The sequence below is a fragment of the Hemitrygon akajei genome, chromosome 2 (assembly GCF_048418815.1).
Source record: "Hemitrygon akajei chromosome 2, sHemAka1.3, whole genome shotgun sequence".
NCBI lineage: Eukaryota > Metazoa > Chordata > Chondrichthyes > Myliobatiformes > Dasyatidae > Hemitrygon > Hemitrygon akajei.
In genome coordinates this window covers 54326709-54345278 of record NC_133125.1, presented here as the reverse complement: position 1 = coordinate 54345278, position 18570 = coordinate 54326709, and the positions used below count along the sequence as shown (strand labels likewise).

Below are 18570 nucleotides of genomic sequence, written 5' to 3'. Positions count from 1 at the left end.
TTTTTCAGAAATATGAAGAGTAAAAGAGAGCCAAGAGTGGATATTGAACCACTGAAAAATGATGCTGGAGAGTTAATAATGAGGGACAATGTAATGGCAGATGAAGTTAATAAGTACTGTATTTTGCTACAGTCTTCACTGTGGAAAAACACTAGCAGTATGCCAGATAATCAAGAGTGTTAGAGGGGAGAAATGAGTATTATTGAGGAGAAGTTGCTTGAGAAGCTGAAAGGTCTGAAGGTAGAAAAGTCATCAGGACCTGATAGACCACACCCCAGGGTTCTGAAAGAAGTCAGTCGAGATTGTGGAGGTATTAGTAATGATCTTTCAAGAATGACTTAATTTTGGAATAGTTCTGGAGGACTGGAAAATTGCAAATGTCACTGCACTCTTTAAGGAAGGGAGGCAGAAGAAAGGAAATTATAGGCCAGTTAGCCTGATGTCCATGGTTGGGAAAATGTTGCCGTGCATTATTGAGGTTTTGGGGTACTTTGAGGCACATGATAAAGCAAGTCAAAGAGGGCATGGTTTCCTTAAGGGGAAATCTTGCCTGACAAATCTGCTGGAACCCTTTGAGGAAATAACAGGCAGAATAGACAAAGGAGAGTCAGTGAATATTGTTTACCTGGATTCTCAGAGGGCCTTTGACAAGATGCCATACATGAGGCTGCTTAACAAGATAAGAACCCATGATATTACAAGACAGATATTAGAATGGATAGATGATTTGCTGACTGGCAGGGGGCAGAGTCTGAATAAAGGGGGGGCCTATTCTGATTGGCTTCCAGAGACTACTGGTGTGTGCAGGGGTTGGTACTGGGACTGCTTTTTTCACGTTCTATGTCAGCAATTTCGATGACGGAATTGATGGTTTTATGACCGAGTTTGCAAACGATACAAAGATCGGTGGAGGGGCAGGTAGTGTTGATAAAGCAGGGTGTCTACAGAAGGACCTAGATAGATTGGGAGAATGGGCAAAGAAGTGGCAGATAGAATATAGTGTAGGAAAGTGTATGGTCAGGCACTTCGGTAGAAGGAATAAAGGTGTAGACTATTTTCTAAACTGGGAGCAAATTCAAAAATCAGAGGTGCAAAGGGACTTGGGAGTCCTTGTGCAGGATTCCCTAAAGTTTAACTTGCAAGCTGGGTTGGTGGTAAGGAAGGCAAATGCAATGTTAGCATGCATTTCGAGAGGACTAGAATACAAGAGCAAGGATGTGATGCTGAGGCTTTGTAAGCATTGGTCAGACCATATTTGGAATATTGTGAGCAGTTTTGGGTCCCTTATCTAAGAAAAGTGAAAGATGTGGTGGCACTGGCAAGGGCCCAGAGGACATTCATGAGAATGATTCCGGGAATGGAAGGGTTAACATATGAGGAGCATTTGATGACTCTGGGCCTGCAGTTGCTGGAATTTAGAAGAATGGTGGTGGGGGGGGGGAGAAGATCTCATTGAAACTTACTGCATATTGAAAGGCTTAGTTAGCGTGGATGCGGAGAGGATGTTTCCTATAGTTAGTGAGCCTCTGAATAGAGGGAAGTCCATTTAGAACAGAGATAAGAAGGAATTTCTTTAGCAAGAGGGTGGTGAATCTGTGGAATTATTTGCTGTAGAAGTCTGTGGAGACCAAGTCTTTGAGTACATTTAAAGCGGTGGTGGTTAGTAAAGGTGTCAAAGGTTACAGGAAGAAGGCAGGAGAATGGGGTTAGAAGGATATGATGGAATAGTGGAGCAGACTCAAATTGGCTGAGTGGCCTAATTCTGATCCTATGTCTTTTGGTCTTGTGGTTTTATGTTGGTGAGCAGTAGAGTCTGGTGGAGAGAGGTGGGGATTTGAGAATGTGGGGAGAATGAAATGAGTTGCAGGAGGAATAGTGCATTGGTACTACTTCATACACCCATGGCAGTTCCATCAACTTTGCATCTAACTTCCACCCTTCTCTTAAATTCACTTACATTTCTTGTATTAAATTAAGCGTCTTGGATTTCCAGCATCTGCAGACTTTCCCTTGTTTGTGCTTAAATTCACTTGGTCCATCTCTGACACTTCCCTCTCCTTTCTCAATCTGTCTGCCTCCATCTCTAGAGACAAACTGTCAACTGACATCTTTTATAAACTTACTGATTCCCATGGTTAACTTGACTGTACCTCTTCCCACCCTGTCACCTACATATATTTAAAAAAGAAGGGCTATTCACATTCTCAGTTCCTTCTACTCTGCTGCACCTTTTGCCAGATGTGGCTTTCCATTTCAGGACATTGGAGATAGCCACCATCTTCAAAGAAGGGGTTCTCCTCTGTCCACCATTGATGCTGCCCTCACCCGCATCTCCTCATTTCCCATTCATCCACGCTCACTCCATCTTTCCACCGCCTTAACTGTAATACAGTTCCTCTTGTCCTTGACCTCCATCCCATGACCTCTGCATCCAACACATCATTCTCCATCCACCATCTTCCAAGGGATCCCACCACTAAACATATTTTTACCTCCCACCCCACCCCCCAGCTTTCCGCAGAGACTGCTTCCTCTGCAATTTCCTTGTCCGTTCATCCTTCCCTGCTAATCTCCATCCCATTGCAAGTGGCCTACATCTGCCCATACATCCCCTCTCTCACCTCCATTCAGGGCCCCAAACAGTCCTTCCAGGTGAGGCAACATTTCGCCTGCAAATCTGCTGGGGCTGCCTATTGTTTCCGGTGCTCCCGAAGCAGCCTTCCCTACATTGGTGAGATCTGTTGTAAATTGGGGAACAACTTCATCAAACACCTTCCCAGAGGCCAAATGTTTTTATTCCCATTCCACCATTTCGATCCATGGCCTCCTCTTGTGCCAAATGAGGCCCCCCTCAGGGTGGAGGAGCAACAGCTTTCATTCTGTCCGGGTAGTCTCCAACCTGACAGCATGAGTATTGATTTCTCCTTCTGGTTAAAAAAAAATCCCCCCTCCCTCCACCCTTCCTGTATTCCCCACTGTGACCTTTTACATCTCCTCACCTGCCAATCACCTTCCACCCCCCCCCCCAGGTCATTTCCTCCTTCCCTTTCTCTCATGGTCCACTCTCCTTTCCTATCAGATTCCTTCTTCTCCAGCCCTTGACCTTTCCCACCAACCTGGCTTCACCTATCACCTTCCAACCCGTCCTCCTTCCCCTCCCCCTCCCCCCAGCCTTTTTATTCTGGCATCTTCCCCCTTCCCTCTCAGTTCTGAAGAAGTGTTGACTGTTTATTCATTCCTATAGATGCTGCCTGACATGCTGAGCTCCTCCAGCATTTTGTGCATGTTGTGTAACTATGGATACCTTGTAAATTGAATGGGATGAAGGGCTTATTTCCATGCTGTTATCTCTCTGTGAAACCCTTCCACCTCCCCCAGAATGTTCAAGCTGGAGATTTGAAATTGGAATCTAGTAAAATGTTAATGGAGCTGCCTGATTTGTGTTCATTCAATGTCTTTTCCCACTCATTAGCCCAAACCGAAGCTTTATCCAGATCTTGTTGCACGTAGGCAGACTTCAACATTTAAGCTCTTTCTGAGAAGTTTAGAAGTCTCTGATTACGAAGGTAAATTCCTGTATCCTACTGCCAAAGTGGCCGTGCTTCTGAAGGTTAGCTTGTGAGCGGTAAAGTCAATCAAAAAGTGGTTGAGCCTGAAGACTGATTTATAATTGTGTGTCGCATCTATGCCATAAGTACCATGTACCCTACACCATACCTTACACCGTAGGGTGATGTGCACCTCTCCAGAAAAGTTACTCGCGCGTCGCGGCGACGCAGACCACAACAACTGTGATTGGTCTGCTTGGTAGCATCGCATTTCCTCCTACACATTTCCAGCTGCTTCTTCTCTGTCATGTCTGTACATCGATGCGAAATAGATGAACTAAATTGTCAAATCTACCTGCTGACATGCGAAAATGTTTGAAATGCATTTCCTCGTCCATGTCTCTCACGAAGAAACTCAACACAGTGGCATAGAAACCCCACCGCCAACTAGCGTTTTGGCACACACCAACGCATGCTCACTATGGCGTAGAGTGACGCAGAAGTGAAAATCAGGGTTACGGCGCAGCCCAAACGCACAAGTATAAATCAACCGTAAGATTTTGCCCTGAGGAACTCATATCCTCAAAAAATGATTGGCTTCGAAAAACCTCCATCAGTTTCCCTCCTCACTCGGTGCATGAACTGTGACTCTGTGACCTTTTAGTACTCACGAGGAAATCTGCAAATGCTGGAAATTCAAACAACACACACAAAATTATGGTGGAACACAGCAGGTCAGGCAGCATCTATAAGGAGAAGCACTGTCGATGTTTCGGGACGAGACCCTTCGTCAGGACTAACTGAAAGGAAAGATACTAAGAGATTTGAAAGTAGTGGGGGGAGGGGGAAATGCAAAATGATAGGAGAAGACCGGAGGGGTTGGGATGAAGCTAAGAGCTGGAAAGGCGATTGGCAAAAGTGATACAGAGCTGGAGAAGGGAAAGGATCATGGGATGGGAGGCCTCGGGAGAAAGAAAGTGGGCGGGGGGGGGGCACCAGAGGGAGATGGAGAACAGGCAGAGTGATAGGCAGAGAGAGAGGAAAAAAAAAACAACTAAATATGTCAGGGATGGGGTAAGAAGGGGAGGAGGGGCATTAATGGAAGTTAGAGAAGGCAATGTTCATGCCATCAGGTTGGAGGCTACCCAGCCGGTATATAAGGTGTTGTTCCTCCAACCTGAGTGTGGTTTCATCTTGACAGTAGAGGAGGCCATGGATAGACATATCAGAATGGGAATGGGACGTGGAATTAAAATGTGTGGCCACTGGGAGATCCTGCTTTCTCTGGTGGACCGAGTGTAGGTGTTCAGCGAAACAGTCTCCTGGTCTCGCCAATATATAAAAGACCACACAGCAGAACAAGTGCTACACCTGCCCTTACACTTCCTCCCTCACCACCATTCAGGGCCCCAGACAGTCCTTCCAGGTGAGGCGACACTTCACCTGTGAGTTGGCTGGTGTGGTATACTGTGTCCGGTGCTCCCGGTGTGGTCTTTTATATATTGGTGAGACTCGACGCAGACTGGGAGACCGTTTCGCTGAACACTTACGCTCGGTCCGCCAGAGAAAGCAGGATCTCCCAGTGGCCACACATCTTAATTCCATGTCTCATTCCGATATGTCTATCCATGGCCTCCTCTACTGTCAAGATGAAGCCACACTCAGGTTGGAGGAACAACACCTTATATACCAGCTGGGTAGCCTCCAACCTGATGGCATGAACACCGACTTCTCTAACTTCTGTTAATGCCCCTCCTCCCCTTCTTACCCCATCCCTGACATATTTAGTTGTTTGTTTTTTCTCTCTCTCTGCCCATCACTCTGCCTGTTCTCCATCTCCCTCCGGTTTTTTCCCCCCCCCCTTTCTTTCTCCCGAGGCCTCCCGTCCCATGATCCTTTCCCTTCTCCAGCTCTGTATCACTTTCGCCAATCACCTTTCCAGCTTTTAGTTTCATCCCACCCCCTCCGGTCTTCTCCTATCATTTCGCATTTCTCCTTCCCCCCCACTACTTTCAAATCTCTTAGTATCTTTCCTTTTAGTTAGTCCTGACGAAGGGTCTCGGCCCAAAACGTCGACAGTGCTTCCCCTTATCAATGCTGCCTGACCTGCTGTGTTCCACCTGCATTTTGTGTGTGTTGTTTGACCTTTTCGTACTCATTGGTTACACAAATAGGAAGAGATAACATTGAACATACAGGTGACCCCAATTTATGTGCTTTACCCAACTGTCATTTCCCTTGTAAAATTACAGTGAAGTAATCAGTATTCAGTGCAAAGGCACACTAGTTATAATAAAAGGTAAGAGCCTCCCAGCCGTGCTAATTTAAGGGATCATCTAATTATTCAGAGATCTATTTTGGAATCATAGGGTCTGGAGTTCATTCCTTTCTGATGATAGAAATCTGCAGTTACAGTGCTGTGTTTGTTTCTTTACTTCTAATGGGAGCGGTGATGGAATTCTCCTTATGTGTGGGGGTAAAGGAGATAATGTAACTGAAAATGTGTGGAAAATCCCTGGCTAGGCAAGCTGAATGCTGTGCCAAGAGGAATACATTAATCTCTCTGGCTATGCATCTAGGGCTATGGCTGTGGTTTCTTAAGCCAGCTGAGCTGATATAAGAAAGGTGGAGGGACAGTCTCACATTTGGAGGTCAAGTATGTTTGAGCCTGAGGAAGAGATAGTATGAGCTGGTTTGTGAGAATATGGATATGAAGTTGTGGTTATCTTCTCTAATGCTGGCCACAATATCGTCTCCAAATATCTGAATGAGAAAGGGAGGAGGAACGGGGGGGGGGGGGGGTGTTTGAGTAGACAAAAAGAGAGTTATGAGTGAATGTGTGTGTCCAATAACGATAATTATGTGAGAAGGCTGTGTGTTTGTATATTATTGCTCATGGTGGCTGAAAATAGAAACTGTTTCGATTAAAGTTAATCATGAATGTGCATTCAGTTAATCACTTCCTGCAGAGACCTCTGACAGCTTTGCCGGCATTGATCTTTCTGACCATCTGGTCCCAGTGGCCATTATTAGAGTCTGGCTGGCATTCACCCAATCCCTTCCGCTAAGACTTTGAGATGTGTTGATTAATGAGGTTTGTTTTATCTTGCCCTGCTGCTGTAATATGCTTCCCAAGATGCACAGTGACCTCCAATAGCTTTACATCTCCAATAGTAATAGTATTCAGTACCCATCTCCTCTTTCAGGAGAAGTAGTCAGTGACGAACATCCTTACGAATGGTCTTGACCCAAGATGTCAACCTTCCATCTCTCTCCATTGGTGCTGCCTGATCTGCTAAGTTCCTCCAGCACTTTGTGAGTTGCTGCAGATTTTCCAGAACCTGCAGGCTTTCTTGTGTCTCGTTTCCACTGCAAAGTCTCTTCAAGGTACACCTACACTGAAGAAGATTTCCTTCTCTTTTTGACAGGGGTTCTGTGAGATGTGCTCTAACTGCCCCCCCCCCCCCCCCCCGGTGAGTAATGCTGTTCTTCGACTCTTTGACCATGTCCTCACCTAGACTCGCTTCTACAGTCATGTGTCCTTCCTGGGCGCTTGTCTCCACCACCATGTTGTGCTATCCAGCTTCCAACTCTGTTTCCAGGCCTCCCAGTTTGTCTTCAGCAAGGAATCCATGTACTTGTGTTCCACTGACGGCACCTCTCTCTGCCACTCCTTCTGCGATCCTGATGAAAGCTCTCAACCCAAAATATCAACTGTCCATTTCCCTCTATAGATGCTACTTGACCTACTGAGTTCCTCCAACGTTTTGTGTGTTGCTTCAGATTTCCAGCATCCACAGTTTTCCTTGTGTTTCCATAGAGATTCTGCAGTTAAACTAATTACAATGAACTCTTGCAGGTGAAAATATGGAAAGGATCACAATCACCCTCTGCACTGCACGTATGTTTGCACAAAATACAAATGAAAACCATGCATGATCATCGTAAGGAGAATTGTCAGAGATCCCCCACTAAGGGTCATTTTGGCTCATGCTTTCATGGGCTACTGGGGTACAACCTCTATAAAATATCTGATGCAATGTAAATAAATTTGAAGTCTTTGATCTCAAAATCCACCAGGAGAAACATAAAATTTCATTATTTAATGCAGTCTTGAGGAATAAGTTTGCTCTGACAATAGTACTTAAATCAAAATTAATGTTATCTTAGTGCCTAGAGCATAAAATGATTGCTGACATAGTGAAAAAATAATTTCATGGCAACAGCCATAACAAATAATTTGCTTGTTAGTTCTGTCTTTGTTTACCCATTGTCTTTATCTAGAAATAATATTTCAAATTTACTAACACTTATTGAAGATCTTGTGCCATATAAAGACCTTGGTTTGGCCAGTCTTCTCTAAAAACACACTTCATGAAGTAGAAAACACCACACACAAAGTGCTGGTGGAACACAGCAGGTCAGGCAGCATTTATAAGGCGAAGCACTGTCGATGTTTTGGGCCGAGACCCTTCGTCAGGATTAACTGAAAGGAAAGATACTAAGAGATTTGAAAGTAGTGGGGGGAGGGGGAAATGCGAAATGATAGGAGAAGACCGGAGGGGGTGGGATGAAGCTAAGAGCTGGAAAGGTGATTGGCAAAAGTGATACAGAGCTGGAGAAGGGAAAGGATCATGGGACGGGAGGCCTCGGGAGAAAGAAAGGGGGAGGGGAGCACCAGAGGGAGATGGAGAACAGGCAGAGTGATGGGCAGCGAGAGAGAAAAAAAAACAACTAAATATGTCAGAGATGGGGTAAGAAGGGGAGGAGGGGCATTAACGGAAGTTAGAGAAGTCAGTGTTCATGCCATCAGGTTGGAGGCTGCCCAGCTGGTATATAAGTTGTTGTTCCTCCAACCTGAGTGTGCCTTCATCTTGACAGTAGAGGAGGCTATGGATAGACATATCAGAATGGGAATGGGATGTGGAATTAAAATGTGTGGCCTGGACTATTCCTTTTCCCACCCTGTCTCTTGCAAAAATGCTATCCCCTTCTCACAATTCCTCTTTCTCCGCCGCATCTGCTCTCAGGATGAGGCTTTTCATTCCAGGACGAAGGAGATGTCTTCGTTTTTTAAACAAAGGGACTTCCCTTCTTCCACCATCAACTCTGCTCTCAAATGCATCTCTCCCATTTCCCGCACAGCTGCCCTTACCCCATCCGCCCGCTACCTCACTCGGGATAGGGTTTTCCTTGTCCTCACCTACCACCCCACCAGCCTCCAGGTCCAACGTATAATTCTCCGTAACTTCCGCCACCTCCAACAGGATCCCACTACCAAGCACATCTTTCCCTCCACCCCCCCTTCTGCTTTCCGCAGGGATCGCTCCCTACGCGACTCCCTTGTCCACTTGTCCCCCCCCATCCCTTCCCACCGATCTCCCTCCTGGCACTTACCCTTGTAAGCGGAACAAGTGCTACACCTGTCCTTACACTTCCTCCCTCACCATCATTCAGGGCCCCAGACAGTCCTTCCAGGTGAGGCGACACTTCACCCGAGAGTTGGCTGGTGTGGTATACTGCGTCCGGTGCTCCCGATGTGGCCTTTTATATATTGGTGAGACCCGACGCAGACTGGGAGATTGTTTCACTGAACACCTACGCTCGGTCCGCCAGAGAAAGCAGGATGTCCCAGTGGCCACAAATTTTAATTCCACGTCCCATTCCCATTCTGATATGTCTATCCATAGCCTCCTCTACTGTCAAGATGAAGCCATACTCAGGTTGGAGGAACAATACCTTATATACCGGCTGGGTAGCCTCCAACCTGATGGCATGAACATTGACTTCTCTAACTTCCGTTAATGCCCCTCCTCCCCTTCTTACCCCATCCCTGACAATATTTAGTTGTTTGTTTTTTTTTCTCTCTCTCTGCCCATCACTCTGCCTGTTCTCCATTTCCCTCTGGTGCTCCCCTCCCCCTTTCTTTCTCCCGAGGCCTCCCGTCCCATGATCCTTTCCCTTCTCCAGCTCTGTATCACTTTTGCCAACCACCTTTCCAGCTCTTAGCTTCATTCCACCCCCTCAGGTCTTCTATCATTTTGCATTTCCTCCTCCCCCTACTACTTTCAAATCTCTTAGTATCTTTCCTTTCAGTTAGTCCTGATGAAGGGTCTCAGCCCGAAATGTCGACAGTGCTTCTCCTTATAGATGCTGCCTGACCTGCTGCATTCCACCAGCACTTTGTGTGTGTTGTTTGAATTTCCAGCATCTGCAGATTTCCTCGTGTTTCCTCATCAAGTAGAAGACAGTATTGTTGTTTTGGTCTGCATTAACTCCTGTGTCTTAATGACCATATCTTTATACAACACTCGTAGTGCAAATACAGCTTTACATTGGCTGAGTTGTAGAGTCATAGTAAAGTGCAGAGATAGGCCATTCAGCCCAATTGGTCTATGCTGGACCATTTAAACTGTCTACTCCCATCAACCAGGACCACAGCCCTCCATACCCCTTCACATTCATACACCTATCCAAATTTCTCTCAAATGTTGAGACTGAAATGTGTAAGAAACAGTAGGTGTAGGGTATCTGAAGATAAAAAAAAAGACAAAATACTGGAAATACCAGAGTGAGGAAAAGATAGAAAACAAATATGGTTTGAGTTCCAGAAGAGGAAGAGTGATAGAGAGAACGTAAAGGATGGAGACCAGGAGAGACTGAACAATGGTGGTGGTGAAGACTTGTTAAATGCAGGTGGCTTGTTTGGTGAGAGCCGTAAACAAAATAAAATGAATGAGGACAGGGAAATGATGGCAATCAGTGCAGGAAATGTGAGATACAGAAGGCAGCAATTGATGTAAATCTGAAATAAAAGAGAATGCTGGAAATGCCCAGCGGATTGGTCACCCAATCTGTATTTGATTTCTGTGATGTATAGGAGACTATATTGTGAGTACAGAAACAGGTCCTTAGACCCATCTGGGTCATACCAGCCAAGATGCCCAACTAACCTAGTCCCATGTGTCAGAGTTTCACCCATTAAACTTCTACAGCTATCCTTTCCATGTACCAATCCAATTATATTTCAAAAATACAAGGTGATGTTCACAAAATTGGAAAATGTACAAGTACTGCTTCGCTGGCAGGAAATTAGGGTCCCCATACAGTAGGAGAGATGTTCTGTATCCTGCAGGAAGGTGCTGCAAGAAGGGAAGTGGTTGATGAAGATGGAAGACAGAACCATGTTGCCATAGAGTCAAAGTACAGCATAGAAACAGGCCATTTGGCCCATCCAATTCATGCAGAACCATTTAAGCTGCCTACTTCCATTGACCTGCACTGTGACCATATCCCTACCATCCATGTACCAATCCAAAATTCTCTTAAACATTGAAATCAAGCTTGCATGGAGTACCTGTGCTGGCAGCTCATTCCGCACTTTCACGGCCCACTGAGTGAAGAAGTTTCCCCTCATGTTCCCTTTAAACTTTTCAACTTTCACCCTTAACCCATGACCTCTGGTTGTAGTCCCACCCAGCCTCAATGTAAAAAGCCTGCTTGCATTTACCCTATCTATACCCCTCCCAATTTTATATACCTCTTATCAAATCTTTCAATCTTTGATGTTCCAAGGAATATAATCCTAAGGAATATAGTCCCTTCAGAATGCTAAAAGAGAGGAAAAGAGTGATTGGTAGAGGAATTGCAATGAAATTGGCAGAAATTGCAGGGGATGTTTTGTTGAATATGGAAATAGAGGGTTTGAAGGTGAAGTGATGATTCACCTTGATTTCTTCATACACTAACTGTAGTCAGTGCATTGAAAACTGAGTGATTAAAAATTCTTGTAGGATCCATAGAAAACCCAGAAAAATGATTTAAATTCCACTTATGCACTTCTGCAGCTCTTTCATCAGTTACGTAGATGATTGAAACACTGCTTTGTCAGTTGTATCTAAATGCAAGATTGTGTTGATCTTTATCATTGCACAAAGGCAAACAGACAACTTCTTAGCCTTTTGATTGTAGCTGTATCCGCCTACTGGCTTTTTATGATTTGTGTACTACAGGAAGGATGTGGTAGCAGGAAGTGTGCAGAAGAGATTCACCAGGATGTTGCCTGGAATGGAGGGCTTTAGTTATAGAGAGAGAATAGATAGGTTGGGTTTATTCTTGGTGGAATTCAGGTGAGAAGCGACCTTGTAGAGCTTCATAAAATAATGAGAGGCATCGATAAGGTAGATAGAGTGTTTTTGCTGGAGTTGGGTTCTCTAAGACAGGAGGGCATGGATTAAGGTGGAGGGGAGGAAGTTAAAGGAGATCTGAGGGTGCTGATTGAGGGAATGAGCTGCCGGAGGAAGTGATAGTGACAGATATACTTTTAATGTTAGAAAGGAATTTGGACAGGAGATAGGTGGAGAGATATGAGCCTAATGCAGGCAAAATAGATTAGAATGGATAAGCATCACTGTCAGCATTGTACAGTTTAGGCTAAAGGGTCTATCAACCACATATGGATTTGATATTTGTGAGGTCTTCACTGACTATAAATTTGGAAGTTTACACCAGAAAAGAAAGTGATTTGTCTCTCAAGCCCATGTTACTTACAAACTCTGCTAAGGACAGAAAAAGTAATGGGGATTTCTACAACAGGACTCCTGTCATGTGAGAGGGAAGGGGTGGGTGAGAGAGAGAGGGAAAAAAGACATAAACTCATTGGTTGTCAGGACTACAGGAAAAACGATGCCACTTAAAACACTCCTGCAAGGGGTTAGGAAATCCCACATGCTTTCCTGTCCTTTTTGTCACCCTGATCCTGTATCCACTTCAGAAATGAAGCAAAGTGAATTATTTTGCAGGTATTACACACTTAAGCAAGAATTATGAAATTATTTGAAGAGCTTGGTGATAATGATAATATATAATAAGGGTTAAGATTAAGTTTGGGGGAAAGATATTATGTAATTGTGTTGTGAACTGAATAATGTTTGATGTTCCTATTTCAGCTTGTGATCTGATTACTTATGTTTGGTTTATTGAAAATGAACAGTGAAATAACAACACAGAATGGTGTAAATAGATCGGAATCCCACATTGAATATGAAAATTGATCTGCCCGCACATCCTGATGTGGATCTAGTGTAAGAGGCAGAAGTGAGTTGTGTAGGGTTAAGAAACTGAGGCTTGAGACCACGAAGGGAAGATCTCTGAGGAAGTGAAGCCCTTGATGGTCTTGGAGACGACAGCTTGGTGCTAACCTCTTTACCATGGATATATCTATCCATCCACACAAACATCCTCCAATTCCACTCTACAAACACAATCATCAGCGTGGTGACCATGGTTTCAGATTGAACAAGTTTTCCTTCAGTTCCATTCATTAAAGTGGGATGGGATGGCTATGAGCCCAAGCTACAGTGGATACATGGAACAGTCCATGTGGTGCTTCCGTTTCTCATAAAGAACTCAGCATTTTCATTGCATCCTGCACCTGTGTCCATCTGATCCATTGCTGAGTCTTCCATTCCCCATTTTCATCTCTCTGTCGCTATCTCAGGGTATAGGATATTCACAAACATCCGTTAAACGCCAACATTCTCCCATTGCTTTATTGACAGTACTGGCTCCTGTAAGGACTCCAATCCATTCTCCCCCTTGCTCTTTTTCCATTGTATCTGCACTGCGGATGAAACTTCCCACATGGGTGCTTCTTAACTATAGCTTTTCTCATACCATTTTTCTAATGGACATAGCCCTTAAACCTATCTCACCTACATTTTGCTCCTCTGCTCTCACATTCTATACTGGACAGAGCAAGTGAAGAGTTCCCCTGGTTCTCACCTCCACCAGCCTCTGCATTCGATGAATCATTATTTGGAATTTCCATCACCTTCTGTGAGATTCCACCACCAAGTCTTCCCCTCCCTGATTAGTATTCCAAAAGAGCCACTCTCCTTTATGACTCCCTGATGTATTCTTCTATTTTCAGTGATCACTCCCCTTCCTGTGACAGTTTTCATACGTAACCACAGGAAATGCAATCGTGCCCTATTGCTCAGAATCCAGGAGGACCCACACAGTTCTTTCAGGTGGAGAACTGGTTTACTCGCACTTCTGTCATCACTCAGTGCTCATGATATGTTCTCCTCTACGCTGGATACTGTTGGCCATGGGAGGAGGATGCGAATCCACAATCCCTGTGATTAGTTGTGTCCAACAAGGATCAAAAGTGAGATTTTTACAGTTTGTAATATGGATTGATTGACTTGGATGTAGGGGGTGTGTTTGATAAGTTTGCTGATGACACAGAGATTGTCAGCAGAAAGATAGTGATGCATTGGTGAAAAGAGGGGACAAGTAGCAGTGGAGTTTAATTCAGACAGATGTGAGGTGATGCATTTTGGGAGGACTCGAGGTGAGGAGATGCACCGTGAATGCTATGGTCTTGGGGAACAATGAAGAACAGAGGGACCCTGGAATACATTCATTGATCCTTAAAAGTGGCAACACAGATACGTAATGTGGTTCGGTAACTAGTGACCTGAAGCACTTTGGAGCACTCAATGTTTTAAGAACTGCTCCTTCCCTACCGCCATCAGATTTCAGAATGGACAATGAACTCATGTACACTACCTCACCTTCTTTTGGCACTATTTAGTGTGTGTATATATTTTTTTAAAATTATGATTCATAGTTTTTTTGTGTATTGCAATGTACTACTGCCGCAAAACAACATTTTTCACGACACTTGCCAGTAATATTAAATCTGATTCTGTAGCTAGTGTGATTTGATGTTGGGCATTTAATTATTTGGTTTTTATTAATGGTATATATTCAGAGGTGTGCAGTGCCTAGACGCTTATATCGTCCACTTATCAATATGTCCTGGACTCCCAACATGAGGCTTAATTACCATTTTTTCTTCACCTTCACTCACAGGAAAATTTAAAACTTTTATTTTCCTTGACCCTAGAGAGATTTTTGCACACTGGACCTCAGCACAAAGATCTCACGCATTCAGCACCAATCCCAATGTAAATTTGCTAAATTCGCCCAGTCTGAAGGTCAATGATAAAGCAGTTTCATAATCAATTCAAGGTTAGCTTTTGGCACTGCACTGAGTACATAAAATGCAGTTGTTGAGTTTACTTTATATCAGATGTTCCATGCCAATTATAAGTCATCTGATGTACTTTCATCTGTGTTTTCAGAACCAAAATCAACTGAAGCACCAATTGACAGGAGAGAACAGGGAATGAGTGAAAGTATTAAGTCAATTTAGCACCAGATTTTCTCAGCTCTAGATGTGTTCTTGAGATTTTGAATGGATGTTTGATGGCATCATTGGCCTCTCCTGGACTTGGAGTTCTATCATCCAGGCATCACGGGAATAATTCTGCTGCTGTGTTAAATTTAGAAAAAAGCAAACTTTCATAGGCCCATTCCACAAACAGCATCACTATTTTGCTGCCTAGCTTTATTGTGATAACACTGGGCAGCAAATCTTTTTTGAAGTTTTGCTTCCTCACATTTTTTTGTTTGGTTTGTGATAAATTGCTTGAAGCTGAACACAAATATAATTTCAGACTATTTGTATCATTTTGGAGTTTGGAGAAACAAAAATGAACTTTTATTGAATATAATGCGTCTAATTACTAATGGTGCAGACACTTTTCAATAGTTTAACTAAGCTAAAAATGTTTTGTTGATGATTTTCATTTGTACTCAGTGTCTGAGGTTTCTTGCTCAAGTGTCCAACAATATTCAGCCAGCATTGTCTTGGTGAAACCTTTCACCGAAATCATCACTGACAGCACCAGGATTTGCAGGGAAGAAGTCTAAATGGAAAGCAGAAAATGAATCTTTTGTGATCTGCCGAACTTCGTGGTTTGTATGCTTGAAGCATGTTGTCAACCAGCTGCACATAGTTTGGTGCTCTGAAGTTGCCAAGAAAATTTGTAACAACAACATTGATGGCCTTCCATGTGATTTTTCTCCAGCCCCACTAGAAGTTCTTCGAATTGCCTATCATTGATATCCTGTTTGATTTGTGGATGAACAAAAATGCCTTCCTTAACCTTGGCATGCGTTGGTCCGTGGCTTAGTGGATAAGGCATTGGCCTAGTGATCTGAAGGTCACTGGTCTGAGCCTCAGCTGAGGCAGCGTGTTGTGTCCTTGAGCAAGGAACTTAACAACACATTGCTCTGCGACGGCACCGGTGCCAAGCTGCTTGGGTCCTTGCCCTTCCCTTGGACAACATCGGTAGCGTGGAGAGGGGAAAGCTTGCAGCTTGGGCAACTGCCGGTCTCCCATACAACCCTGCCCAGGCCTGCGCCCTGGAAACCTTCCAAGGTGCAAATCCATGGTCTCACGAGACTAACGGATGCCTGTAATCTTGGCATCAGTTATTCTGAGAAATGTCTAAATCAGATATCAAAACCCTTCATGGAAATTTACAGGTTTTAAAAACCTGCCCTGTCATGCAGCATTTGGCATGCCTGGACAAAATAGAAAAAATTTCAGCTTGCATTGTGGGCAACATTTTACTACTTCTTCATAATTTCAGTTCTTGACAAGAAATCCTGCTCCCATAGCCTGCTTGTTTCAAGAATGGGATGAATATCACTCTGATGATACATTTGATAAATGAGAGAGGTTTTAAAACCAACTGTTTAGTTAATGTAGAGACAGTCCAAAATGAATTGTACTGCCAATGCACTCAAGCAGAATTTCAACCCAAACTATCCTCATATTTTGTATCACTTTGTAATAACTTTTACATTGAGCAGAAGGGAAGGCTTTGGTGTTATTAATCTTTTGGCTCAATACACGGGAAGAAATGCAGCTTTACTTGCGGAGCCTGTGGATTAAGTGCTGCTGTGGTAGTGTTTTCTTTTGGTTTGCTGATCCTGTCTCTCAACCCCTCCTCTGTCTCATGAAGGTGAGGTGAGGATGTATGGGGGGAGGGGTGGTGGTAAAATAACATTGTATAATCAACTGGGAACACATTTGAAGAGGGTGCGCCAGACAGAAACTACATCAATAGCCTAGTCTTAATAAGCTGGTAAGGAAGGCGGGCTCTGTCGTGGGCAAAGTACTGGAGAGTATAACATCGGTAGCAGAGCGAAGGGCGCTGAGTAGGCTACGGTCAATTATGGAAAACCCTGAACATCCACTACATAGCACCATCCAGAGACAGAGAAGCAGTTTCAGCGACAGGGTGCTGGACATTGGAAAAAATGTTGAATTTCCCCATGGGGATGAATAAAGTATCTATCTATCTATCTAGTTCCATTTATAAGGACTTCTGAGACTAGGTTATTCTCAATAATGGATTGAAAATCTGACACCTTGAAAGTGCTTGCCCAGTTATATATTTAAAATGAGCTTGTCTCCGGATTCACGATAGAGGAGTTGATTTGAGAAATGGATAACAGGTCCTTTAAAAGTCCCTCCAGTCCAAACCACCTTTCACTCGGTACAAGAAGTGTGTAGCCTGTGGTCACGTGGATGGGTAAGACAAGTTGAGGTCCCTGGAAACATTCTTTTCTCACCCCCTCCTTTTTGTAGGGAGAAAGTTCTATCTGACTCCCTACTCCACTGATCTCCCTCCTGGCACTTACCTCTGTGACCATGACAAGTGCTACACCTGCCCATATACCAGGGTCCCAAAATGTCCTTCCAGATGAGGTGGCACTTCACCTGCGAGTCTCTCGGTGTAACCACCACTACATTGGTGAGACCCGGCTTAGATTGGAGGATTAGTTCGCCAAGTATCTTTCTGCTGGAAAAAGCAGGATCTCCTGACTTCCCATTCCCATTCCAACATGTCTGTCCATGGCCTTCTCTACTGCGACAATCAGGTCAAACATGGATTGGAAGAGAGACACCTCATATTCTGCATGGAAAACCTCCAACTTCATGGAATAAACATCAATTTCTCCAACTTCTGGTAAATACTCTCCTCTATTTGCATCCCCACCCCCCTTCTCTATTTTTCTATTCTTTATTCTGATTACCCCATCTTCTTCTCTGTCCTCATGACCTGCCCATTACCTCCTTTTGGTTTTCCACTTCCTTCCCTTACTCCCCTATTAGATTCCTCCTCCTTCATCCCTTTATCTCTTCCACCTGTCACTTTCCAGCTTATTGCATTACTCCCCCCTTTCTCCAACCCCCCCCCCCCCCCCCAATCTGCCCCAGTCACCTAGCCTCTCCCATCATCTCCTGGCTTGTACCCCTCTCCCCAGCTCCTTACCCTTCCTTTCCTGCCCTGTTTTGGATGAAACATCGACTGTTTATTCCCCTCCATAGATGGTGCCTGACCTGCTGAGTTCCTCCAGCATTTTGTGTGTGCTTGTTGCTCAAAATTTCCAGCATGTACAGAATCTCATGTGTGTAACTGATCAAGACATTGGCTTATCACAGCTGATTGTGGCTGTACATTCAGAGACAGGTCATTGATCCTGAGCTAGAGATATTCCCAATCTAATGCCAACTTCCATGAGAACTCCACCTCATCTTTAGTCCCTTTTAGCCATGTACTTCTGAATATAACTACTAAAATGTTTAGTAAACAGGGGAGTAAATCATTCTGAACCCAGACAAGTAGGGCTTACAAGATAACAATTTTAAGAAATAACAACACTTGCACAAAGACTTTAGCAAGTCCAATTCATTTTTCCAAGTATTCCTCATTATGCTGTTTTCCACTAGGTTTGAGATATGAAATAGTGATTCAACCAAGAAATATGGCCATGATATTAAACTCCACTTAAAATAATAAAATATTTGTGGATTTACTTGAGTGGTCTCAAACGTTACACCTCAGTTGAGACATCCTGGTGGCAGTAATGATATCAACTGTAATGGCTATCTATTGGCCCTGAACTTGTTGGACACAGGAAAATAAATAAGGGGATAAGATGTTGGGGTGTACTCTTGAGTTAGGGTCTATAACAAATATTAATTTCAACTGCAGCCATTCTGCATATTTGAATGTGGATTCCAGACTGAATTTAAAATGCAGCTCAGAACAATGGGCTTCAAGGAGCTGCAGGTTGGGGTCAATTGCAAACA

The 18570-nt window shown here is 43.9% G+C and overlaps 1 long non-coding RNA gene across 1 annotated transcript in view; it reads left to right on the top strand.

The window, feature by feature from the left end:
• LOC140741858 (uncharacterized) overlaps nt 1–18570 on the top strand; it is a 36306-nt gene that overhangs the window by 1495 nt on the left and 16241 nt on the right. The window lies entirely within an intron of this gene.